Genomic DNA, 25,099 nt, shown 5'->3' on the forward strand with positions numbered 1-25,099 from the left:
TGGGGGAGCACTGGGATTTTAAATGGTCACACCGAGCCTGTGGCTATGACATCATACCTCTTAAACTGATGGCTGGGACACTAATAGCAAGAGTACTTTGTTCCTTAATGGACCTCTGGGTTCCTCAGTGCACCCTCAGTGTGAATAGTTAGGCATTAGTCCCCCCCTCGACTCTCTTTCCTTTTTTTTTTTTTTGTTCCTCATAGTTGAGGTAGGCCTGAACAAATCATCTTTGCAAAACAGTGCCAGAATCGAAGTTACTATTCTGCCTTCCAGTCCTTGATGGGAAATGTACAAAGGATAGCTAAATCCTGCAGGAACTCATCTCATCTCATCTCTTTGTAGATGTCAGGACACACTTGCAGTTGTGGTGACTCACCTAGACACAAAACCAAGGTCCTGTCCGCAAAGCGCCTCTTGACATCTTGCAGAATAGTTTGTGTGTCACAACTGAATTCCAGCCCAGAGGTAGTTTGTTTTCCACCTGCTTACTATCTCCCGGGCTAACATATTTGCTAGTTTTTGTGACAATTTTCTGGGTGTTGTTAATAAAGCTGTCACACAATTTGCTTCACAGCTGCACTTCAAATAAGGCAATGTCTGCTTAGTGTTTGCATGTCTGTTTGTAAAGCTGTTTAATGAACGTTTTGGAAATACTTGTATTTTATAACTTGCTGTGCACAAGGGTCTTTGTTCCAGTTACGGCTATTGTGCATGATTTGTAATAAAAATAACAGAAGTACTACGGAATATAAGATATTGTTCTTCTGTACAGAGATAATTCGATTGTGTGTGTTTCTCATGCACCATCTGACACAGATGCTGGAAACAGAAGAAACATCCTGAGTTACAGAGTAAGGGCTGATCCAACTGGCCTTCAGACAACAGAACTTTTTCCACTGACTTCAGTGAGAGTTGGACAAACTCACTCGAGAGATAAATTAAAAACAGTCTAGAAAATATGTTTCACAAGATAAAAATATAGGATTTTTCACACTGCCAAAAATATTTTAATTTGCTAATTAGCAATCCCAAGGAAACTTTATGTTGACAGAATTTCAGTGAATTAATACATTCACCATGCACCACAATGTGAATTTTCCCATGGCTTCAAGAATAAGTTAATTGTGAGTTGGTTCTTGGTCTAATATTGTGAACTCAGACATAAATTATTCATCCCCTGTCATATAGTTCTATATGCCATCTGCAAGTTGCATGGAAATTACCCTCCGGCTCAGATTCCACCTAATGTAAATTGGCATAGCAACAGTGAATTCACAGTTATCCTGTGTTTAGCATGCACTTAGCAATAGGCCTAGACAATTCTACTCGAAAATGTATTTAGTAACTAAACAGCTCCTGTGGACTGAGTTTTGCAACATAAGTGTGCAGCAGTGCTCCCAGAATAAACTGTATGGTTCGTCTACCAGATGGATTAAGAGCTGTTGTAAATCGTATAAAGGAAAATCAGTATTTCAGTATAATGCTTAAACCCAACTTAAATTAAAGGCACTGGTCTAAGTTTACTAATTTAGGTCCAAGTATCTGCAGATATGTATGTCTTTTTTTATCATTTCATTCAAGCTTTTCTCAACAAAATAAGGCTAAAGACACAAATCAGAAGACAAAGGGAAATTTTAAAAAATTCCACACTTCAAAGTGCTATTTTTTAAATCTCTGTAAAATGATTATGTTAAAATATAAGCAAGCGTTTAAATCTTTGAAGGCTAGGATCCAGAGAGATCTGTAAGTCCACTAAATGAGCCACATGAGTAAGAAGTTCGGAAGACCGAACCATGTAGTGGTCCAGTTATTATGATACTAAAGTTGTTCTAAAATTTTCAGAAGACAATCTCTTGCTTTCGTATCTATTCATCCCATGCATTAGCTTTTTATTGTGTCTTATGCTAATGTTTAAAATGTATTTTTAAGAAATACATTTGGGAGGAAGGTGCTAACTATTTTAAATCATCAGCTTTTAACTCTCACAGGTGCTTAATTCTCTAAGCGTGCATGCAAATCACCACCCAGTTTGCCGCCCCTCTTTTGTCCACAAAGAAGCAGTACCTTCTAGTTTATGTTCTCTTTTGCTGTTGAAGACAAGTCCTATCATATCAGATACTTATCCAGTGACAACTTAAGGACAAGTGAAAGATAAAAAGAAAAGTTATTTTACTTTCCTCTCTCACCTCCTAGCATGTCACATTTTATTCATGCCTGTCTTTTGTGATCTCCTGCTGTACAGCACACAGCTTATCAACTGACACAAAAATAAATGCATAATAAATATTCTACAAGAGCAGAGAAAGGGGTTTGCTAAATATAAACAAACTGCCTGGTCAGACTTCTACCCTCATCCCTAAGGGTAAATACTGTTGTCTTCTGACATCTCTCAACTTCTTGCTGCGCCGTCTCAAGTGCTACTAGCAACCAGCAATTAGTCTAGTTCTCAGATGCCTTCAGTGTCAATGGAGAAGAAAGGCAATAATTCCTACACAGAACTATTTCAAAATTGACTGCTTCAGTTCTAATATTTAATAAATTACTTGCAATGTTTTAATGTGCTGCTGTAGTGGCAGCATATGAGAAACATAAGGATAAGCAGTTGCTCCAGGCATGGAAGAAAGATGGCTTGGCAGAAGCCTCAAGCATTTCGTATATAGTATCAGTTCAAGTAAGAGACATGGGACTCAGATTAAGATAGTGATGTCTGGGAGAGCAGGAAAAGTTGTCCAATTCAGTGAAAACCAAAAAATACTGTAAATGGATATTAACAGTCTTTTTTCCTTATTTGTCCCATCAAAGGGTCAATGAATACTGAGTGCAGAGTCAAGAGCTCCTAAATTTGACTTTCACGTGGCTTTTTCTTGCCCTAACAACCAGCAAAGAGCACCTGCCTTTGCCCTAGGGCATGGGGTAAACATCAGAATGAAAAAGCTTGAGCTTAAGAATTCAAGACATTTTTCCATTTCAAATTTTCTTGTGTTCTCCCATTTCTAGTTTTCTTCTTCCAGCTGACCTTAACAAAGTGAGAAAAGGCTCTCTTCTGTCGGGCTATTACTAATAGGTGAAATCTGATTTAGAGAAACAGGAATATTTAACGTATTTTGCACAGGGTTGAGATAACAAAAAGAGATCCAATATCTTCCTGACGGTTTAAGCTTTCCTTTCAGTTTATATACTTGCATCTTGCAATGGAGCATACAATGATTCAAGTCCTTGGATAGTGACAGCTGTTATATTTTTAGACTGAGAACAGCTTGAAAGTAGCATTTTCCAAATAATTGATTGAAATGGAAACATATTTTGATCCATTAGCATATATTAGCCCTTCCACTCAGACATCTTCCACTCAGAGCCCCGTCCAACCTGACCTGGAATGTTTCCAGGGATGGGACATCTACCACTTCTCTAGGGAAACTGTTCCAGTGTTTCACCACCCTCATTGTAAAAAATTTCTTCCTTACATCTAGTCTAAATCTACCCTCTTTTAGTTGAAAATCATTACCCCTTGTCCTATCACAACAGGCCCTGCTAAATAGTTTGTCCCCATCTTTCTTAGAAGCCCCTTTTAAGTACTCAAAAGCCACAAAAAGGTCTCCCCAGAGCTTTCTCTTCTCCAGACCTAACAACCCCAACTCTCTCAGCCTGTCCTCAAGGGAGAGGTGCTCCAGCCCTTGGATCATTTTTGTGGCCCTCCTCTGGACCCGCTCCAAGAGGTCCATACTGGGGGCTCCAGAGCAGGGCACAGTACTCCAGGTGGGGTCTCACCAGAGCGGAGTGAAGGGGCAGAATCAGGCCCCTTGACCTGCTGGCCACGCTTCTTTTGATGCAGCCCAGGATGCGATTGGCTTGCTGGGCCGCAAACGCACACTGCTGGCTCATGTCCAGCTTTTCATCCACCAGTACACCCAAGTCCTTCTCCACAGAGCTGCTCTCAATCCATTCACAATCAGCCTGTATTCATACCAGGACTTGCCTTGACCCAGGTGAGATGTACAAGTTTCCCTTTCCAGTAATATAAAAGGCAGTTATTAATCACCTATTCAAACTAGCATTGGCATTTGGTTCTTAGGGAATCTCATCTCACACTCCCTACTTGAGGAGCAACAAATTCATATTGATCTCTTCATCTGAAGATACAGAATTAAGTACTCTGTCTAATTTCACTAGTTCAGCACAGTGGTAATACAGTAGAAAATTAATGAAGTTAACAATGACAGCAGTATGAGTATTCAGATTCTTCACTTGGCAGAAGTGGAGAAAACATTAAAATTCTGTCCTTTAAAACCTAAGGATTGATGTGTGGAAAACAGATCTTCTTGCATACCTTCGTGGTTTTGAACATTACAGCTTAAGGCTTAGAACTAAGGCTTACACTTCAGCACTTTCCTAGTCAAGGAGACATTGAAGAATTCATTAAGTGTTCTCTTGAAACAAGGCTTGAGTTTCTTGCACTGTATAATCATACATGAAATAGTTTTAGTAATACTTGCACTTAGACCTGTTATGAACTGCCATCTTTACTTTCTGTGTGGAGTAGGAACAAGTTTAAGACAACGTATGCATCCATGGCAATATATGTGAAGTGGTCTACTAAAGGAAGTTGACAGAATGAGATACAACTGTAATGTAATTTCCTGACCAAAAAAAAAAAAAAAGTTTTCTTTCATTTGCTTTTAAGATCTAGGTATATTTTAATCACAATTCATCTGACAGTATAAGATCCTTTGTAGGTTGTAGGTTGTAACCTGATTATAGGAATAGCCCAAGAGGTTAGATATAAATAAGATATTTTCAGGTGGGTTTTTTTTGAAAGCTACTGGTTTTGAGTGGTTTATAATTTGACTATTGTAATTTGCTTCCCTTAGAAAAGAGCACGAGAAGATTGAAGTCTATTGTACTATTTTTAAATGAGTAATGAAACTTCACAAAAACATTAGGATTAAGTTACATTTCTACTGCCCAGATTGTTTTTGTTTCTTCTACAAATTAAAAAAAAAAAAAACCAAACAACAAACTCTTTTAAAAGTATCTCACTCAGCTTAAAATTTTCCTGTGAATCGTCTAGTTCTGGCCTTTATAACAATCCGGTGGTCTTTTCTTTTATGAAAATTATGTATTTCTTATGCTAGAGTCTAAGTAGATGGGAAACCCACAAAGGAAGTGGAGTAACATAAGAAACATATGAGACAGTCCAAGGAAGTGTTGAGAAAGGGTAACACAGACAGAGCGCACTGCAAACTGGGGATCGTTCTCCATGGAAGAAGAACTGGGTTGGCAGTTGCTAGAAGGATCCGACAGTCTGGGAGTACCATGGGTTTCCAAGAGGAGAATCACACACTGTAGGCCCCCAGGGTCCCCAACTCCTGAATCCAGAACAAGGGCACACCTGGATGCTCCAGGGGGGGAATCAACTCTCCTGTATGCCTTCATTTCTGTTAGCGTGCACTATGCTGTGGTGCACATAACCATATGGGTCATATAACCGACGTGGCCCCAGCAGAGTTATCCGTAGATATAACAGCTTTTAGCAGCACTGACTAATCATACTTGATAATACATGGACTATACTGAGTTCCTCTGATATTAATGACAATTTTCTCAGCCTTCTTTCCACAGAAATTCAGAATGGAAATCTGTTCAAATGAGGCACAAAGGGAAGGTCTGACTTCCCATCTCTTATGTTTCATTAAAGAGGAAGGGAAAGAAAAATTAATACTATAATCATTTTTTCAAAGCATCTTGTGTCAACTTTGGCTTTAACATTATTTATGGAAATCATACATACACATATAAACTGCTAACTGTTTATGCAGATTAAGCATTCCTGTGCAAGATTAGTAGTAGCATGTGTGTCTCCCACCTGGGGACTTATTCCCTCTTTCTGCATTATATTACTTTGTTAACAAATGCAGATTTCTTTGTAATTAAACCAACCATTTAAAGTTCTGAAGTATGTGACCATGTCAAGATTTGCTGCAATTTATCCGCAATTATCAGGTTAGTAGAGTAGAAGGGAGCTGTTAGCAGAGGAATGGGATAACAAAGAAACCCCAACTATAAGGAAACACAGTAGTGAATTATCTCTACCCACGAATATTATTACACTGACAACTGGTCTGAACAGGTTGCCTGACTAGTGAAGAGCCACTCACCTACTAAAATTTTAAAGGTTTAAGCTTTATAAGAATTCTCCTTTAGTACTGACTAACCTGAAAATGACATTTGAAGAACACATGTAACATGGAGTATGTACTGCACTGATTTTTTTTCATGGGAACACAAAAGCAATTTCCAGGTCTGAATTTCAGTATAAGCTATTAATAAGTATTGCCTCCAGGGAAAAAAATTATATTACTTTGGAAATAGCAAGATTTCCCTTGGGCTGATAAAAGGGAAATAACAGACTTTTTAAAGGTCTAGATTCAACATATTTTTTCAAATAACAGTAAAATGAAGACAATACTAGTTATGTTGCAGTTTGATATAACCAACAAAACATTTTCCCTAGTAAGGAATAAAGCCTGCTTAGTGACCCTCTGTGCAATACCTAGGAAAAGAAAGTTACCTCTAGTCTCTCTCATCACCTGCTTCTCCTCTTCTTCTCAGCCAGCATTAGGAGGGTGGATGGATGTACCATGTCCACTTTGGGGTGGTCTTTTTTTTAAAAGCTATCGCAAAAAAAAGCTGGAACAAGAAACAAATCCCAGCCTTTTCTGTAACTTCCAGAGTGATTCTGGAGCTCTTTTCTTGCAGCCTTACCTGAACAATGTCCAACCAGAAAATGCAGAAAAGTAGTGGGCAAACTTGGCTCTCATTTTAATGCTTGTGTCAACTCTGGTTTCTGTGATCTGTTATCACCGAGAGAGCAAGAAAGCAGCTGCTAGCTGCGAAAATTGAGGGGTCTCTGGCCAACCCCATCCTAGGTGGTTGGCCATTCTCATTAAATCCTTGATCCTGTCAGAAGACACATGACCAGGTACCACAAGAGTTCTGAACAGACCACAGCCCCTGCCCAGCAGGGAGGTGACTGGTGTGGGGGGTGAGTTGCTGGAAAGAGGACACTGAAGGGTAGAAAAGGAAGAAAAAAAAAACCCTCTTTCTCTCTTCAGGGCTTCTGCTAGCAGCAGCCATGAAAAAATATAATTCCTTGATGGTGTTTTGACATGAAAATACTGGAAAACTGGACATAAGTAAATCTAAAGGAATTGAAAGACATTCTTTCAACCCATGTATTAGTGAAGGTTACGACAGTAAATTTCTGCCATTTTATTCTTTTATAGCCATGGGGGACATCCAGAGATTTCATAGGAGGTGAGTAAAAGCCGTCCAGTCTGTCTGTTTACCATTGATCTTCCCCTTGACATATTCCTCAGCCCCCATCGTTCCTCCCCTGAGAGCTGCTGTCACTAACACATCACTCCTCCTCTGCCTTAGAGGAGGGTATCCACAACCTCTGAGAGGCTGTGCTGGTGCTGGTCTATTCATCATCTGGCAGACAACACTCTCACAGGCAATTCCATTAGCAATATCCCTCTCAATGACAAAGTATGTCTTTTATGTGTCTGGTTTCCAGCCACACAGATATAAGTGTTGTGCTGGGCCCTTTTTTTGAAAATGGGAATCACTGACCTAGTGCAAGTTGTTTTTATTACTCATTTTCTTTCAATCAGATAGCTTGACATAAGTTTTGCCTTAAAAAATGGCCTGTATCCTTTGGTGACAAACACGCTGCTTTGGCTGAACTAAGAGAACTAGTAACAAATATTCAGCTTTCCACATAAGGTCGGAAAAAAAAAAACAAATAAAAAAAATAATCTTTGAAATCTGAAGCTGTATTTTAAAAGATTAATCTTTCCAAATTAGGTTGAGAATATTGGAAAAGGACCCTTGCAAGCTATCAGAACTCTTGCGCTTAACTTTACATTACTATTGTTGTTTAAATGAGAAAAGTAATCCACTGAAAATTAAAGGAGCAATTTTCATTTTAATGCCTCTGGGCATTATTATGATTCACAGTAAAATGTGTCATGCTGCTTCATAATAAATTCATCTGAACAAGGTAGTAAATACCTACTGCCCTTATAATGAGGAAAACCTTTTGCATTACCGATGTTTCTGAAACAGGCTGGCTGAACTGATTTTTTCCCTAAAAGCATAGTCACAGGTTAAATACTCTAGGATTTTCCAGTGGCAGCATCCATCCTCCTGTACTTTGGCAGCAGACAAAATAACCCTGATTAGATTAATCAGTGTCTTCAGCTACTGTTGTGCTCATTATCAACCCTCTAACATTGTATGTTCTGATGATATATCCTTAAGTGCAATAATTGTAGGCACTGGTTCATTAGCAAGTATAATCAACATGGGTTATCAAAAGCATTTTTCGTGCATAATAAATAGAGCAAATTACTAAAACAATAAAAGAAATATCTAAGATCTACAGCAGGTCAATCTACATGATGTAATATTTCATTAACATAATTAGAAGCAGACTTATAATAACTTAATTTTCTACCTTCTTTTGTTTAAAGGAGACCAGAGATACTCTGCTGCTTCCTGCAGAAAGCTTGTGCCCTGGCTGGCAAAATGTCAGGTGAAATTAGACTATGCAATGAAGAAAATGTTATTTTAGATGTGATACACTCCCTTTAGAAATCTTGCTGATTGCGCACAGGCTGTATAATTACAGACATTCATGAATTGTACTTCATTAGAATGACAAAGTGTTGGCATTGGTGAGACATTTAACGCACCCAGTATTAAATGAACACAACTCAAGTACACTTTCAGGATCATCATCATTTGAAAAAAAAAAAAAAAGAAGCAGGGGTATGCTTAAGCAACATGATACCAATATAGATGCATTTTCCCCCCCAAAGATTAAAATAACTCAGTGTTTAATTTGTTTTCTCTTTTTCAGAGGAAAAGAAATCCTGTGAGTTTTAATATTTTCTCTTGACAAAGAAATGTAAAGAATGCCATTAGATTTCCATTGGAAGCTTCCTGTCTTGCGTGATAAGCAGAGTCGCATTATTTTCCTTTTTTCCATATGAACTTTGATACATTTCAAGCCTGGCACACTTAGTTTTCTTAGAATTACGTTAAAAGTAGAACTCTTATGAGATGTTAATCAAATGACCTATGCCTGATGATAGTTCCACGTTGTGCAAATGCACAAATTTTCTTTCTTAAGAAAAAGGTACTTACCAATGGAGAACAGGAATAGTAAATAATACCGGGGTTGATCCTACCTTCACTGGGATCAAAAGCAAAATTCTGACTGATTTCCAAAAGGGGCAATTTCAGATACAAGACTTTTCTTGCTATAAGTTCAGTTTATATTTGAAGACTCCAGCAAAGAAAAGCGAGGTTCGTTTATGCTGAACTAGTCAAATCAGCTGTATTTGCCAGTTTGAACATACTTTTTATCTTGGTGATTGTGGTCCTTACTGCATTTTTTTTGAGGTGGCTACACTTCTACAAAGTTATATGACTATGTAGTTCATAAGATACTAATCTGAAAAACACAAATTTTAAAATAGGAATATTTATAATATACAGTATTATAAACATATATTAAATAAAGTCATATATAAGGAATATGCACCATAATGTAAGTGTGTAAATAAATCCAAATTGCACAAAACTTAGGAAGGGAAATGTTTGTTTTCTGTACAAATGATCTATTTTTTTCTTATTAGTTGACATCATAAAGTCTTTCACCTTGACTCATGCTGTGGAAAAGTTTTGATTTATGGCTTCTGTTTCAGGCCCTTTGGGAATCCTCACAAATGAGCAGATTTGGTATATTGTTCCCACACACTCTCTAAAGGGAAAACTGCTTCCTTTGCACAGAACACTAAAATTAATTTGAAAAAAGAGAAAGAAAAATCAGGGGAAAAAAAAAGATCAGCGATGACCTGATCATGCAAACTTGCCTCATGTGGCATTTACTGCATGACCACGGTAAACCCGGCTACTCCCATGAGTGCTTAGAAGACTGGACCACTTCATACTTGCCTTTTGCATCAAATTTGGACAACCACGATAACGTTTATGGAATTAAACTATGGAAAGTTCTTCTCAGCACAGCAGCTGTATGTTCCTCAACAGCCACATATTTCTATTTGGGCTTGATCATTTTTAGCCAATGCCTTGACCCATTTTACGTCCTCCCTTAACACTCCACACTGCTGCAAGGCATGGGCAGCAGTCCCTGAACCCAACTCCCTCTTATCAAACCTACATATCACATGAGAATAGCAAGGCATAGGAACGCAGCCGAAACTAGAGAGAATACACGGTCTGTCAGTGTTAATCCTTTTTAATATTCTGCTTCACACCAGAGAGGATTTAATTGTTTCTTAAATGGCTCTAGGGCCTCTGAATGAGCGAACCTGTCTAACAGAGCAGACATTTATTTGAAAGAATCTTTGTAATAAATATTGATCTATCATATCTGTAGATCATTCTGGAGACACAGCAATCTCTCCTTGCCTAATTAAACTGTGCTAATATGGAAATGCAGGCCAAGCCCATAAGGCACAACAGATCTGCGGGAGTGTGGAAATGGCTGGAAGTTGTGAGCTCTGGGAAGAGAGGCAGAGAGGCGCAGGAACTCCGCCTGCATGCTAATGAACTCCACCACATCCAGACTGTAATCCGTACAGATGCCATTTAAATTCCCTTCCACAACTTCAGCCTCAAAGTCTTCTAATTAACCCTCAGCCTTGAGATAAGCAGCCGTGAGGAGGCGGGGATGGCACAGCAGAGGTGACAAAGGCGAAAGACTACTCCTTGCCACTTCTCTTACCCCATGATTTGAAGGTTGTGTCAGTCACTAAGCCAAGCTCGGAGGGGTAATCAAATTGTCATTTACTTCATCTCCCCATGGCATTTTAACTTTTACCCTGTAAGCATTCCTGGATTTAGGACTGGCTAGAACGTTTCAGTAATCATAAAGCACACATTTCCACAGACACGCGGCAGCGTTTAAAAGCATTTCACTCCCACTTGACATGGAGCTTTGTTAGAGATGGCAGACAGTATTTCAGCAGCTTGGCTTACGCTTTGCACAGACACTCTGCTTCCTGCAGAGGTTTATTTCTAATGGAAGTCAGCCGATTTATTGCCAACTTCAGCACCGCCCAGACTCACAAGGAAACCGTAGGAGAGAATTGCTGGGCTTTGTTTCAAGCGGTGCCACAGCAACCCAGCAGTGCTGCATTTCATTCTATGTGGAACCCTGTTACAAACTATAGACCAGCTCCCTCCAACTGTCTGTAGACGGGATCTACAAATTGCAATACGTCAGTGGCACTCCAGAGCTGCCTTAACATACAATGGGGTAGATCTGGATGGACTCTTCTGTTTTCAGTAAAATTACTCATAATTTACACTTGTTAAAAGCAGAATTTGTCAAAGCAATGTAGTAATCACAATTTAAGATAAAATGCTAGCTATGTTTTTGGGCATTTGGGGTTTTTTTTGTTTGTTGTTTGGGTTGTTTTTTGTTTTAATAAGTGGTACGAGACAGCTGCTCCCAGAAAGCATCCAGAGCCCTGCAACTGTGTCCACAATTAAATTGACTGACAAGTATTTGAATGTCCATTTACCGGTATTTGTGTATATCAAAAGGTTTTGCCTGTGCAGATGTATGCAGGTGTTCAGTTTCATAAAGTGGTCCTCATGTTTCTGTTTTTTAACATAACTCAGAAACCCGAAGGAGTTACACAAATTGGCGAATGGCTCATCTCAGCTTTTCATCTTTAGTGTTATTTTCAAATCAAGTGGAGTGATCCCTGTAATGATTACTTTCTAACATCTGGCTGGGAGCTTATTTCACAAGAGTTAGTGGCCTCATTTTGAATTCTAATAAAGACCACACTGCATAAATCACTGACGTTAGTTTCCCTACTGGCACACTTGGCAGAGTGGTCCTCGATGGGAAGCTGAAGCAAGACAAAAGGAATTAAATGTCATTACGGCCCTGGAACTGAATAATCCAGATCAAGGATTGTCCACACCATCTGAGTATGAGAGCCAGTCAACCTTTATGTTGGTGACTGGCAAAGTTAAGGTCTAAATTTCAGGTGTCTTGACTTAGGATATGTCATGTGTTCTACAGTTACTTACAAAGCCATGATTTATTTTTTTTTCCATCCCTAAGAAAGGTAAAAGGCCACGCTGGGATTTAACTTGTATGAACAAGTATTTTTAGACAGACAATACTGAAATACTTTGTCAAACTATGTGGTACTGTGTTGCTGTATTCCTAACAGACAGTCATAGCACAAACTGAGACAGGGGAAAAAAACCTGATATACAGAACTTGACAACTGAGTCAGAGTCTGCTTGCTTAGATCTCAAGCCCTTTATTCGATGCTGTGCTCTAAATTCAGCATGGGAGAGGAGGCACTGCTATACGTCTTGGTACGGTTATATTGCAGCTTCAAAACAGGGGGAAGCTCAGGTGTGTTAGAGACATCCTGAAAGTACAGAGAATACATGACCTATAAGGCTGATTTCTTCAGCTAAATCTACAGCATTTGTTAATTTCTGCACAAATATAGCTGTCTTGCTTTTCTCCCTACTGGATCTGCAGAGTTAATATTATATTAAGCATTTTCATGAAAGATCACTATTTGTGGTCTTCAAACTGAGAGAGCTGTCCCCCTGCATGAGCTATACTCTGCTTTTCTTCCACTGACTGTAAGAGATATGGAGTTGGCCGAGCTCATTTCACATTGAGGGATTCATCCTTCACAGTCAAGAGAGCTGAATTGTCTGAAATTTAAACTCCAAGCAAGATCTCAGAGCAAAATAGAAACATATGTCTCACATTAAGTACTATGACCTAAAAACAGTACAGAAGTATTCATACTGACTTTTGTATGTGCTCGTTTACTGCACAGCAGTGAGTATGGGCATTGAGAATGCCATCTACTGGCAAAAAAGCATGATGGAGTGTAATTCCACGGTAGGCGATTTCCAAAAAAGGGAAAGGGTAAGAAAACATGATGTGGGTTGTTAGTTTGTTTGGGTTTTTGTGTTTTCCTAATTGCTCATTTCAAGTTTTTAAATCAAGTAGTTGTAACTGCTGAATTTTATGTAAAAACGTTGGTGGGAATGGGTTTTGAACTTTAAGTATATTATTACAACTTAATTTTGTACCAGAAAAGGATAATGTTTGAAAATAGTAACAATCTAAAAGACATGAGACACAATGAGGAAATATGAATAGAGCTGCAAGACTGAGATTGCTCCTACTTTCCTATGCTTCCTCTTATTTCACAGAATCTCAAAAATGACTCTCAAGAGTTCTTTAAATATCTGGTAAGAATATTTGGAGTCTAAACCTTTGACACTAAAATCTGAAAAAGCATCAAACTCAGCAGTGAATCTGTTTGTTATTGTGCTGTCAGCTATAGCAACCGTGATTCCAAGCTTTATGTGGCAAATTTGTGATTTGATCGCAAATAGCCATCTCGGTGGAGAATATCTGTCCTGTTGCAAAGCAGTAACTGTTGTCATAATACTATGGCAAGATAGATCCATATAAGCTACATCTCTGCCAGTTTGAGAACCATCTCTGCTGGTTTGAAAACACCTTGTCTGTTTTTTTTTTTTCCCCCAGTGCTTATTGATGAGATTTTTGATTGTGTTCAGTTACACCTAGCCAACAACCAGGTTACCCAGACTATCTAATGAAAAACGGCTGGTCTAATATTGACCTAATATTTTCTGAGAGTGTCCCATCTTTGCAAGTGAGCCCCAGGCATAGAATAGTACAGGGAGTAATATTTGCTGGGGTTCAGCAAGGACTTTGGTCTAAATCTAATTTGATCATTGCCTAGATTAAGGTAACAATCACTGGCAAAAAGACAGCAATCTGCTCTAAAGAAAGTGTCAGAAGTAACCTCCAACATATTTGATAGCAGAGGGAAGCCAGAAGTAGAAGGAGGAAAAACTACAAAACATCATTTGTGAGTAGAGACATCCCTGACCACAGATTTTTCTAAACTTATCTCTTAAAAAAGTAAACATTCCTTTGTTGTTAGTTGTGGTGTGGCTCCAAGAAAGGCAGCAAGCCTGGAAGCGCCAGTACTGAGAAGATGCCATTCACATTTTACCACTAAATTACTGTGACTTACTGTCACACATAGGAAGACTGCAGCAAGAACAGCATGGGGAAAGGAAGAAAAGTAGATGTCATGTAGGATGAACACAAGCTTCTTTGTAGTCTTGAAAACAACTGTTAAGATCAAAGCTCAGCATTTCGCTCATTTTAGGCAAGCAGAAGGGAACAGGATACAATGTTTAAAATAAGCTGAAGAAATAAAAAAATAAATCAGGAAAATGGGAAAAAGAGTTTTGGACATTAGTGTCACAGAATAATGCCTTTGATCTATGTATGCTTTGCCCATGCAAAAACTGCCCTTGCAGAGACACCAAAGCTGTCTCTGAAACATGGCAGTAGAGCCCTGCCAACTCAGAGCTGTGGCAAAGCTAAATACTGATGTGATGAGACCCTTCTGATGGTCTTCTGAGAGGCCCAACACCGATGAGACCATTCTGCTCCCAGGGACTTAAGTTTGTGTGGGGTTGCACTGTCCTGGGTAGAGTTACCACATCACCTGGAGCTGGTAGGTTAGCTCTACACAGGGCTGCCTTGGACCACCATGCTTTCACTTTCCTTAGCAAAAGAAAACTTTTTTTCTTCTAAAGTCATCTGTGCTCTTTTGTGACTACAAATCAAGACAAGAAGGCGGGAAGTGTTACAGTGCCAGGACTGGAACATTGCGCTGGGCTGATCATACCACACTAACTACTATCCCCATGGAAAGTAAGAGGCACTGTGTTAAAAACTCATTTGATTCTCAGAGCACTCTAGGAAGGACTGAAAAGCACAGGAGGACACAGGCAATTTCACAGATGCCCAGCCATCTCCAACATTAGCAGGGAAAACCACTCAAGTTAGGAATGGAGTAGAAGTTAGAGGACTATCAACTCTGCAAGCACATAACATGCCGTGTGAAAGTAAAAAAAAAAAATAAATCTGTAAAACAAAGTAAATCTCTAAGTTTCATCCAGATTCTCTGCAAAAAAAACCTGATTCTTCAGCCCAGAATTTGGTTTCAGTTTAAACCAATTTAATTACAAAGGGAGCACACAGGCCGTGAAACAATCCAGAAGTCAAAACTATACACTTTTAGGTAAGTATGGCTCTAATGATTGTATTATACTGTTCAATGGACTGAACAGTAAGACTATACTGTTTAAGGAAATCTGAATGCTTTGCTTCTCCTCCTTCCTGTGATTACTGTCTATAAATGGTTGTGGAGGACCCACATCCATTAGAATAGCCCAGTAAATGGGTTTCTGACCCTCAACAGCACCTCCTGAGAGATTAATACTATCAGATCCTCCTGTGCAACACAAAATGAGAATGTCAGCAAGGTCTTCTTCCACATGATAATCCCCTACTTGACGTACAGTGACATTATCCCACCAAAGCTGGAGACAAATTGTAATTCTTGATGTAATTACAGGCTTTGATAGGTATAGAGGGTTGTTAAGTGCAGAGCAACTTTTCCCACTAGGGAATCTTCAGGAATACAGTTGGTGCAGCCAAACTATTTATGCAGTTGAGACAGTGCTATGATCAAAGGAGCCCATCCTTACATTTAAAGAATCACTTAAATAATACACCATCTCCATTTGGACTTTGCTTTGGTGACCTCCATGTGTTATGTTGAAAGGTAACATGTTTTTCATCTGATGCAGCAATTCACATAGTAGGACACAATATGAAGCAAACAAAAGACCATTTCAAGCTTTTTTATATATAGTGGATTGAAATGTAAAAGGAATAGCATTCTGTAATACAATTATAGAAAAAGTGGACAGAAAGATTAAAATTTATGAAGTTGCTAGGAAATGTTAAACATGCAAAAACCTAATTAGTATTGAAAAATATTTAAATCTTCCAAGTCCAATGAACTTTGAGAATCTGAGCCTTGCAGCTAGTAATGATAAGTTTGAAAAATTCAATAGTGCTAGACAAATGATTATGAGTAATGCCATTAAATTATTAGCTTGCGACAAGCATTAAATCCTATCCAGAGATACTCCTGAAGGCATTGCCTTCTATATCTATTTAAATTACCGGTCACATAGAAAATATTTTTTTATTAATTTTTTTTCAGTTTGTCTAAACTGTAAGCAGATTCCGGAAGACCAAGAAAACTTCAGGACACAACCTGAGGTTGAGAAAGCATGCTGGATCGCTATAAGACCCATGCCAGGATGTGCACTGGACGTTTCAGAGCCCCAAGATCAGAGCCCCTCTAGTTGGGGTCTTGTCTAGTCTGTCAGACTTCATTCCATATTTATTTCCCAGAAGTCCAACAATGGTGCCAGCAAAAAAACATAACGTGAACACAAAAAGATGAAAGCAATGCTTCCCTCTTCACTGTTTTAATATTTTTCTAGTCTAGTCTTCTCTGGCCCATCACTTACAGCGATTCAGGAAACACTAGTCCTTTCCTGACAGTCTTTTGAAAAGACTCGTCCAAGACTGGAGTCCTGCTCTTGTTAATGGCTACACATATGAATATTAAGAAACAACCCTGTCTAGAAGAGTTTACTGGCTCTGACTGGGATGGACTTACCTTTCTTCACAGCAGCCAGGAAAGTGCTGCGTTCTGGGTTTGTGTCTAGAACCAATGTTTTGGCTATTGCTGAGCAGTGCTTGCACAGCATCAAGGCCTTATTTTGCCCCACTTTGCCTGCCAGTGAGTAGGCTGGGGGGGGACAAGAATTTTGGAGGAGACAAAGCTAGGACAGCTAACACAAGTTGGCCAAAGGGATGCTCCATACCATCGTGCTCAGCAACAAAAGCTGGAGTAGAGGAAGAAGGTGGAGTTTTCACTTTCCAAGGTGGCTGTTGTTTGGAGACTCGTTGGGCCTGTGTTAGGTGGTGAGCGATTTCTTTTGCTTTGTTGTTTTCTCCCTCTTCCTTTCACCTCTTAAATCATCTTTATCTTTATTGTGACCCATGAGTTTTCTTGCCTTTGCTCTTTCTAATCTCTCAGGGGTGGGGGGAGGAACTCGATCCACCATAAAGAGCTTACAGGACCTAGATAACCTTATTTGTGACTCAGGACATGTGAGTTGAAGCTGGGATCAGTCTTCTCCAGAAGAGCTACAGAACTGCCAAAAAACTGAGACAGCTTCCAAAGGCTGCCTTTGCCAGGGGGAAGTTGACATCCAGGTGAAAGTCTCCATAGCTCATTAGAATCACTCAGAGATTACATAGCCTAAGAGTATGGCTCATCTCATTGGAAGAGGGTTTTTGGTTTGTTTGGGGTTTTTTTTTATGGGTTTTTGGTTGTTTGTTTTAAATAAAAGCCTAAGCTTCCCATAGTTCTGATGGGCAGAATCTCCCACATACAGCTATGCAGGAGACGGGGACATAGGGACACAGGAGTGACTTATCTCACCACTATAGATAAGCTCTCAAGTACCAAAATACATAAAGTTGCAACATCAAAATAATACTGAAATTCACACGTTTGTTTCTGAATTAGTTATTTTTTTAATACCATTTTTTTGAACTTAATTTTATCTTGTATCGGCAACTAGTTTTGAGCCATAAACAGACTAATTCCAACCCATAGGAAAGCCAAGAAGCAGAAGAGTCATGTCTTTACATTTATGAGTCTATGCTGCACATACAGACAGCATGCAAACCCAGGTCATCAGGACCACAGGCTTTTCGTCTCAACTCTAGGAACAGACTGCCTGCCACCAGTGACTACAGTCCAAAAGTAACCATCATGTCTTTTCTGGTGGGACCATCTGGGGTCAGACGCAAAAGCATGGGCCTCTCTTAGAGGACTATCCAGCTTTCTATTTGTGACTGTTACTGACTGAAGTGTGTATCTTCCCTACCTACTACTCAGAGGGAAAGTGAGGTACTACGGGTCATTCCCAGCAGTCTATAGACAGAAGCACTAATGCATCTCTTGCGTTTGTCTCTACAATGTGGATGACAGCTGGAGCTCCTCACGCTGTTGCAAGGCTGCTAGTAGCCACAGTGGCAACTCCCATTCTGCAGTCAGCAGCAGAGACGAACACGTGGTCCCCATTCCACTCAGTCTAGAGACAAGGAATATCTCAACTCTTCTTCCCTGGATCTGGTCCCATAACTTAATACAGTGGTAGGCAACTCACTGCAAATAAGGCCCCATTTTTATCTGGCAAGAAAGAAATTGAAATGTTCACTTTCTCCCTCATTATGTGAAAATTTGGTCCTTACAAATACTAGATAGTATTTCCTGTAATATAAAATCCAATCAAATTATTTCAGTGGCCTTTCGATCAAGTCTCTTCTCATTATAAAGTCCAATTATAAACTTTAAATATTTTTCTCAAGTGATTGATAAACTGTACCAGAATGTAACAGAAAATCCAGGCAATTAAAAAAGATAATTTTTAACAAAATTAAGAAAAACAGACATCTGAGAAAAATGTTGCCCATGGCAACCAGAAGCTAGATGAAAAAAGTGGCAATGATATTCTAGTTACACGTTTGTTATAAATCTATGATGGAAGAGATGAGAGGTAGGTCATCTGTAAATGATACTGGGCAAGGGTCAAAAGTAAAATACTGTTTAAGTCTTCAGTTTCAGACATCCCACATGTTAGGAAAGGAAGATTAAGGAGTCTCATAAAGGACAAATTAAGAATTATAATTCCGCAAGTTTTTGTTAAATAACCCTTAACAAAATAACCCTTGTGAACATACCATTAGATATGCTGAATTATCATTCTAATAAAGAGGAATGGGGATTCAGATTTCGTAATGGAGTTAAAATTCTACCATTATTCACAACTAACCTAATCCCATGCTGCTGGTAGCTGCCTCACACAGGTCAAAAACCTGTTCCCATAAAATATGGGCTGTTCTAAGACCACTGAACTCATTGTATGTACATGTGATACAAGGCATTTAAAAATAACCCCTCAGACATTTTGCTGATTCACGCTAACAGCTTAGCATGGTGTGTTGGCAGCAATGTAAATTCATGCTAATTTTCTTTGAGATTGTTCCTAAAAAAAGCAGAAATGGAAGTCAGTGCCAGAATGATTGTCACATAAGTGTAACAATTTATTCACTGAAAAAAAGAAAAAGTCAGTTATTAGCCCATCTCTGGAATTTTGATTAGTGCTAAGAAAGAAAGAAAGGCTTTTACAATTCATGTCTCCGAACATATAGGCTTGTTACACTGTGATCTTCTCTTGAGCCACCAAAATCCTAGCATCCCATGGCAAAAAAAGCTCGCAAGCGGATGAGAGCGATGCGCGTGCCCCCCAGCCGATTGCCCCCCGAGAGGACACCCAGGCTCCTGGGTCTCAGGCCAGCAGGCAGCCCCACCGCTGCAGCCCTGGACTACTGACAAGCAACGCCCTGCGGGGACATCATTCGCAGCTGCAGCAGCATGAGTCAGCTCAATTCCCCAAGTCCTATTCTGCCTCCATTTTCTTTCTTCCAAGGTACAAAATACTTCAAGACACAAAACAAGTCCATTAGCCAAACAAAATTAACCTCCCCAAAGATAAAATGAGCTAAAATGACTCCACTTGATAGCTATTCCAGCTAGCACAGTCTTTAATAGCTGCAGAATCATATTTTCAGGATGTCCCTAAATGTGCATACCGGACTACTTGAGATTTTAAGTGAAATCAATTCCTAGCCACTTAGTGATGGTGCTCTGACACCAGCTGAGAAATCTGGTCTTACAATGAAAGAAAAGGAACCAAGAATTCAAGTGACAGGGTTTGCTCAAGTACCTATGTCCTCTTCCTTCACAAATTTCGATGAACTGCAATTTTCATTAAGACAACACTAAAACCACACCCTTTAGGATTTTGCCAGTGACTCCACGAGTTAACATTGCAAGCTACTAGGTGTGATATTAACTGGGTTTAGACCTGCTTTGACAAAGGTAATGGGACTGTACACCACTTTGGCAAAGTATGCAGCTTGGAGCATTGATGACCAAAATTCCCAGATCCAAGGATTCTCCACAAGATACTAACAGTCCTAAACAGTAACTTTTGAAACAGTAACTTTCAGAATGAAAGCTGTTAAGCCTTTTGGGGGTCATGACAGCTTCAGGCAGGCTAGAGAAAATGAAGTCTTGGGCACAGGTAAGGAAGGACTCACTTAAGCCACCAGTCACCAACTGCTGACTTATGGAGAACAGGAGACCTGCCAGTACTGCTCAGATAAGAAATGCATCTTCCACAGATGCACGTTATTCATAACAACAGGAAAAAGTACAAAGTAGCCACATTGCATTGCTTGAGCGGTATTTCTTAGAAGGTTAGCAGTGACTAGCTTCTGAACAGCTATTTAAATAAAACTGATTTCATCTAGACAAGGGCTTGAATACACACCAATGCAGTAGTCAAGTGTCCCCAGGTGGAAGCTGAGGGACAAAACAGCAAGTGTGGAAGTCTTGCTGAAGGGCCCCCAATGGCTTCACCCTCCCACACCCCCACCCCAAAACCCATTTATTTGGTCTCTTGTGAAGCTGTTTTATGCAGCTGATTTTTTTTTTTTTAATTAATAAAAGATTGGTAGGTACCACTGCAATTTCAACAGAGTTCTTTACAAGACTCTCTGCTTGCTCTGCCTCACTACCAGAGATACACAGTTCCTTTTTCAACACATACATGTTACAATTCATTGTTGAATTTTTTGTCCTTGTGATGTTAACATAAGATGGAAGTTATCAGTACGTGACAGAGAAAACAGAGGCAAGCACTGGAGTACCCATTTTAAGTCATGTTGCCTGTTGTCTTGGCAACCAGTTAATAAGCTCTGTTACTCATTTTTCACCAACACCTGACAACATCTCTGCAAGAGTTGGTATTATTAAGGAGTCTGCTAACTCAGCTGCTTTAGAAGGTATCAGAAAAGATCTGCCGGCATTTCCATTCAGAATCCTATTTTTCAGGAACCATAAATCATCCATAAATTGCCCAGCAGCTGAATATAGGATGCACAAATACCACCATGACAATGCATTGCCCTGAAAAGAACACAAAAAGAGTGTTGGGATCCGGTTGTGCTCCTTGCAGTATCAATATGTACATTGCTATTCACTACACAGGGAGAAGGATTAGACCTCAAATTCCTCAAGTGAAAAGACATGAATGCTTTGACAGACACATTGTCTCCTGTCTCTCCTTCGACATCACAGGATTGGCCCCATTTCCTCCAAGCTTCCTTTTGGAGAAAGAGTCCTACCCTTCATATTGCTGCTGTGCGTATCCTCGAGCTGCTCTGAGAAGCTTACAAGCATGTACTGAGCCAGCACTGCAATTAGCATAATTAAACATTATGATCAAACAGGCTTCATTCAGGCTTATATTATACCTGACTACACTAGGAGATGTGCAGACACATTAGATGACTCTACCCTTCCTCAAGAGTAAACTGTCCCTATGTGTGAGTCGCACAAAAAGTTCAGTCTCAAAGGACTCTAAAAAAAAAAAAAAGGCTGTTTAATTACATCCCACAGACTACCCCGTCACTTTGGATGAATACTTTCCTTGGACAAAAGATCACCTAGTTACCCAAATTCTGCAGAATTTCTGAGTTTGGGACCATAAGGGAATATGTACTTACAACCATCTCTTCAGTATAAACGTGGACCATTTCACTGGTTAAACACTCAAAATTCAACATTTGGGCATTCTAGCAGAAATCAAACATTCTGAAAAGGTGCCTCGTGCAGATTCAGCATCAGAGAACCACAGAGAGAAACTAAAATTATCCTCTGATCTGTGCAGTGGGATTCTGGAAGTGTCAATGGGCTTACCCACAAAAATTTAGACAAGAAATTGGTCAAGAGGGCTAGCTTTATTCCTGGATGTTCCCTTTATCCAAGTTTCAGGCTTCCTTAGTGCTCTTCCAACATAGATATTGGCAGTTTATTGTTTAAAAAATTGAGCAGTGGTGAAAAACACATTCATTACTGCTTGTCATAGAGATGTTGATGAATTCCAGTCACATGCAATTAAGCTGTAATTCAACACAATGACAGACTGAACAGGCAAGTCTAGACAAACAAGAAAAAAAAAATAAAGCAAAACCACAATTCCTAGAGAAAAATTCCTAGAGGATTCTAATCTTTCTGTTGAATAAAGGGGTGCACAATCTTATTTTATTTATCATATGGAAACGGAGAATTTGCTTTATTTTAATTTGTGCAACGGTATCAGGATATATCATCTAAATAAGACAGCAAAAAATATTAGACACTCTGGAATATTTTTGCTAAAGGAAAAGCACAGGATCTTTTTTCTTCCTAAAGTTTTAAAGTAAAACACATACATGTTAAAAATGGAATGCATTGTGTCTTGAATTCCTTAAAGATAAATTCTGCTAATTTCACTTATCAGAATGCCCTCTGTGTAATGCAAAGCAACTAGTGTCACTGGAAAGTTGACTTGAATTTATGAAATTTCAACTAAAATGAAAGCCATATATTCTAGGCCTGAGTTTACTTCCATATAAATCAGGAACTACATGTCTTGACCCCAAATCTTCACACTGAGTATTTGTTGTGGTTTAGGCCAAATCGCCCACTGGGGACATGGGGGACCCCAGATGGAACTGACAGATGCTCCCCTCTACCCCTCTTCAAAAACAGAGGCAGAGGAGGGAAAAAGAGACTTATGAGTTGAGAAGGAACTAAACTACTTTAATGAAATATTAATATTCAAATAAAAGGAAATAATGAAATATATACAAAACCATATCAGGCTCCCAGGATGACAGTCACGACACCAGCTGGCACTGGGACAGTCCTAGACTGGACTCAGTGATGGACAGGAACTGGATTCCGGATCTGCATTCAGGATCGGGATCAGAGGCAGATGAACAGAGTCCTCCTCAGACATTGGCCATTGAAGAAAGAGGCTGACCCTTTGATCCCTCAGCTTTTACACTGAGCATGAGGCAGATGGGATGGAATACCCTGTTGGTCAGTTTTGGGTCACCTGTCCTGTCCCCTCCTCCCCACAGGTGGGACCCCTCTACACTTTTCCACTTCCGACCCTCCAGTGGGGCAAATAACGTTAGCTGACCTTCGGTGTTATTGCAATAAGTATAAGCAGGAGCCTCTCTGCATACCATGCCTGGGCATCAGCTATAAACATTGGTCTTATCACCCTGAGAGAGTGAACACTGTCTGCACAATATGCTGTTAATTTCAGTAGTTAGAAGAGGCCCAGCTAAAAAGCAAAGTTACTGAACAAAATTGGTCCTGTTTGACCTCAAACCAGGACAGTATATTTATATTGGATCTGTTGGTTTTCAAACCATGGGAAGAATCATAGAGGTTTGGGTTATTTTGTTGGTTTTTTTTTTTTTTCCTTAACTCAGGCAATGTTTTACTCTCTATAGATATGGGGAGATACAGCAAAATCTACTATAACCTATGCTGCAAGAGGAAGAATTAGTTACACAAGACACATTGGTACATTATTTGAAACGGTCAGGTCAATGCTGTCATGCTAGCAAGATATCAGGATCTCTTTGCCAACAGTGTATACCAACTGACCCGAGGAATGTGATATAGTAGCATGATACAAGATTGCATAGACCTTTTTCACCTCACTTAAGAGATGTTCCGGAAGCTGGAATTTATAAGTCATCAGTACTAGGTTGTACTAGTCAATGTGCACATGGCCACAATGATTTCACTAATGAAAGCAACCTCTACTCCTTTCAGAAGTTTACATATTTTTACCTAAAACCTGTGATTAATTTCACCCATGCTCACTCAGGATTTGTGTTAAAGTAATGAGTTGTTAGAAAACTTACCAAACACTTGATTCCCATGCAACAAGAACAAAAATTTTACACTTCACAGATCTGGATTTCTTTTGTTTCATTTTTCTTTATTGTACAAATCCTCTAAAGAAAGGACAGGTTGAAGAAAAGGCAGCAAAAGAGATTTAGTCTTGTGAGCCCTGTAACTTTCTGATTTCCTCACACAAGCCAAAGAAAGTTCCTGTGAGTCAAGGTAAGTTCTCCACCCCTCAGTTTTTCATACCAAGAAAGAGAAAAGTCCAAGCCCTTTGGGAAGAAACATAGGGCTTGAGCTGTGCTTGTGCAACAGCTGTTACACCATTTCTGGCTCTATCAAACTGTAGAGCTAACCTTCCAGGCTATTTTTTTGTATGTGCTCTACCTACCACAATAAGCTTCAGTCTCTGGGACTACAAGATTGTTGCTACATAAACAAACTGTTCAGTCAAAAAGTGAGTTTTACTTAAATGTGGCCCTAAAACTAACACCTACTGCCAAAGTAATCATGGCAATATACTTGAAGCTAACCTAAACAGCTGACTATTTTAAAGTTGTGAGAAAGTTAAAAAAATTATAATTTTCAAGCCATATTTTTAAATAAAGGAAAAAAATGTATTCGTTGTAAAGAATCACAAATAACAGTGGGCTCTTAAAAAAAAAACTAACAAACAAAAAAACCCTTGTAAAACACTCCCAAAAACTCACCTCGAACTTCAGGGGAAAATCGAGCTGAATGGCGAGATACAAAAAGTTTGAGTTCTTGGTCCAGGTTGCATTCAATCAAGTTTGTGTCCCATGATCGGATTCCTAAAATTCAAGACACAGAACACATCCAGCTTAATACATGAGCAGTAGAAGTTTTAACTGGCTATTTCTCCTTTTGCATTCATGCTACTTGCATATTTCTAAATTCCAAACCCAGCCTCTCTTCCTTTAAAGGCACACACCTATTTTTTGGACAGTGCTGAGTGCTCAGAATGAGCACTGTGGACAGGAATCTGTCACAAGGAAGAGGAAATCTGCCTCTGTCCCTGAATTGACTTCAAAATAGCAGTACACTGATTTACAAAACTAAGAGTGAATCACTTGGAGGACACTTTAGTCACATTGCAGGACCATTGTACTAGTCCCTCCGAGATAAGAAGGGCAACCTTACCTAGCATGTTGCAAGTTAATATTTAAATACAAAGTATTAAATTA

The 25,099-nt window shown here is 39.3% G+C and overlaps 1 protein-coding gene across 1 annotated transcript in view; it reads right to left on the reverse strand.

Annotated features, from left to right (window-relative positions):
• The window catches only part of MAP1B (microtubule-associated protein 1B), a 64,268-nt gene extending 39,546 nt beyond the window's left edge, over positions 1-24,722 (reverse strand). The window contains 1 exon segment of the mRNA XM_009884271.1: positions 24,605-24,722. The gene's annotated coding sequence lies outside the window, so the exon portion shown is untranslated.
• Positions 24,723-25,099: the final 377 nt, after the last annotated feature.

Source organism: Charadrius vociferus, unplaced genomic scaffold (genome assembly GCF_000708025.1).
Source record: "Charadrius vociferus isolate BGI_N301 unplaced genomic scaffold, ASM70802v2 scaffold183, whole genome shotgun sequence".
In the NCBI taxonomy this organism is placed as follows: domain Eukaryota; kingdom Metazoa; phylum Chordata; class Aves; order Charadriiformes; family Charadriidae; genus Charadrius; species Charadrius vociferus.